Below are 3,107 nucleotides of genomic sequence, written 5' to 3' on the forward strand. Positions count from 1 at the left end.
TTTCTTTCTTTTTTTTTGGGGGGGGGGCTTCTGGGGCTTTTATTTCTGCGTATACCACTGGGGGAGTCTTGATGGTGTAGGTACCCTAGAGATTACACTAGAGTTCTGAGGGCTCCGGACACTAGCTGGGAAGTCAGGTGACAGAAACAATGATTCAGACCAATCACATGATTACAAAGCTGGGGTCTCCAGCAGGGCTCCAGGTGGTTAGGGGTGCACATCTAAGGAAACAGTGACATGGGAGGGGCAAGCACTGGGCTGGTCTTGAGCCACCTGGGTGGCATTAGGGACAGAGGCTCTGGTAGCTCCAGGGATCTCCAGTCCCTGTCTTACTCGGCCAGCAGGTTCCTGAAGGACCTGCCCGCAAACTTGGGTTTGCTGCCCAGCTCTTCCTTCATTCTAAGGATCTGATTGTACTTGGCCAGGCACTCAAGACATGCCGAGGGCACCAGTCTTGATGCCCAGTGCAGAGCCCCACCACAAGGTCATACTTGCCAGCCCTGTAGAACTCGGAGGCAGCCACATCAATGCCGATGACAACCTGGTCAGTGGAGCCGGCCTTTGCCGTTGCCATTTCAGTCCTGAGCAGCTCCAGGGCTTCTTTGTTCTCCGGGATGTTAGGTGCGAATCCGCCCTCGTCACCCACATTGGTGGCGTCTTTCCTGTACTTCTCTTTGACGACATTCTTCAGGTTGTGGTAAACCTTTGCTCCAATGTGCATGGCTTCCCGGAAACAGGATGTCCCCACAGACAGGATCATAAACTCTTACATGGCCAACATGAGAACCACCATTGATCGCATTGAAAGCTGGGATTGGCAGATGACTTCAGGATTGCTGGCCAAGTCGACACTGTGACGGCAAAGGGGCACCCCTTTCTCCACAGCACCAGCTTTGTAGACAGCCAGTGACACTCCCAGGATGGTGTTTGCACCAAATTTAGATTTATTCTCGGTGCTATCCACCTTGATCATCAACTGGTCAATCTTCTCTTGCTCCACTACATTCAGTTTCTTGCTAACCAGAGCAGGTGCAATAGTGCTTTTTTTTGTTGTTGTTGTTTTGTTTTGTTTTGTTCTGTTTGTTTTGTTTTTTTTTTCCGGAGCTGAGGACCGAACCCAGGGCTTTGCGCTCGCTAGGCAAGCGCTCTACCACTGAGCTAAATCTCCAAGCCCTGCAATAGTGTTTTTGATGTGTTCAACAGCCATTGAGACACCCTTCCCCACAAAGTGAGCCTTATCATTGTCTCAGAGTTCTAGGGCCTCAAAGATGCGAGTGGATACATTGATGGGTACCACAGCTCAGAAGAGACCTTTTGTGATGTAGAGATCCACCTCAACAGTGGGGTTTTCATGAGAGTCAAAGATCTCTCTGGCATGGATCCTGAGAATAGACATGGTGAACTTCTGGCAGTCAGATCACTGCAGAGGAAGGAAAGAGGGTTCTGTAGACGCCAAAGAGAGTGTTAAGGACAGACAAATGAGCATGACTCTGTACCAGAGCGATACTGACACAAAATTATTTTCTAAGTGATAGACTTTTACAGTCCCATGAACAGTTGCATTAGGCTTTCAAATTCTCCATGGGTTCTTTAACACTTGCAATAATTAGCCTGTTATGTTTGAGCTTTTGTATTTGGTATGTATTTGTATTTCATGATACTTCCAATTAAATTGCTGTAGATGCTTTTATTAATTTTTTCCATGTATTTACCAGTCCTTCATATACCTTCATTGATGTCATGCCTGTTTAATTTTCTCTTCCATTTTAATTGTACCTCTCCCATTTTTTTATTGAGACTGAACATCTTTTAAGAAAAAAAATTATATTCTCAGCATAAATTCCTTTTATTTTCAGATTTATACTTAGAAAATATTTCCTCCTGTTTCCCATTTGCTTAGGGCACCAATCTTGGATTATCTCTCCCTTGTTACTTACATTCATACTCTCATCTAATCTATAAGATAAAGATAAGATTAAATTGGGTGCTGCTTGCATTTTCAGAGGATTACTCCATGATCATCACAGTGGAAAGAAGACAGGCATGGCATTGGAGCAGTAGCCAAGAGCTTTACATCCTTATATGAAAGCAGCAGGCAGAGGGAGAGAGATTGGGCCTGCCATGGGCTTTTAAAACCTCACAGCATCCCTAGTAATATACCTTCTCAAACAATGACACACCTGCTCCAAGAAGGGCACACCTCCTAATTCTTTCCAACAGTTCCATTACTTGGTGGCTGACCATTCAAATATAGGAGTCTATGAGGGTCATTTTTATTCAAACCACCACAATGACCAAAGCAGCTTATAGAAGGAGTTTATAGTTCTAGAAGGCAATGAGTTTGTCATGGCAGAAAGCATAGCAAACAGCAAGCCTGGTGGCTGCATCAGGAAGTTGAGGGTTTACACCTTGAACTACAAGTACAAAGCAGAGAGACTGAATTTTTAAAAAGTCATGGGTTTTTAAACTCTCAAACTCTGCCTCCAGTGACACACTTTTCCCAATGAGGCCATACCTCCTACATCTTCCCAAACAAGCACCACCAACTGGAGACCAAATATTGAAATATCTGAGACTGTCAGGGACATTTCTCATCCAAACCAACACAATGCCTATCTAGTGGTTCTCATTCTGCTTTCAATTCTGTATATGCTGGAGTGTCCCTCTGAAAACATGGTACTTGCTCTGATCCCTCCAGTGACTTCCTCCCATCCAACAGCACCTGGAGTCCTTCCATAGTCCTGTGACACCTCAACTCTGGCTATATTTTTGACCTTGTTTCCTACCAGTACTTCTTGTGACACCATGAACCCACTTATAGTGAGTGTTTTTGCTACCCTGCTTTAAGCTCCAGGCTGACTGCATTTCCAGCCCCACCCAGAACCCCTTAGATCCATGGATAACAAAAACAACACACACACACACACACACACACACACACACACACACACACACACACACACCAGTTAATCTTAAAATACCTTTGCTAACTCAATGACTGGGCACTCATAAACCTCCCCTGCCACTCCAGGCATAATCAGATAGAGAGGCCATTGACCACTCCAACAGAAAATTCATATAGCTGGTTGACTTTATCTCCTGCCTCC

The 3,107-nt window shown here is 45.0% G+C and overlaps 1 pseudogene; it reads right to left on the reverse strand.

The window, feature by feature from the left end:
- Positions 1 to 394: 394 nt before the first annotated feature.
- Positions 395 to 1,396, reverse strand: Eno1-ps14 (enolase 1, pseudogene 14; annotated as a pseudogene).
- Positions 1,397 to 3,107: the final 1,711 nt, after the last annotated feature.

Source organism: Rattus norvegicus, chromosome 10 (genome assembly GCF_036323735.1).
Source record: "Rattus norvegicus strain BN/NHsdMcwi chromosome 10, GRCr8, whole genome shotgun sequence".
Classification (NCBI taxonomy): Eukaryota; Metazoa; Chordata; class Mammalia; order Rodentia; family Muridae; genus Rattus; species Rattus norvegicus.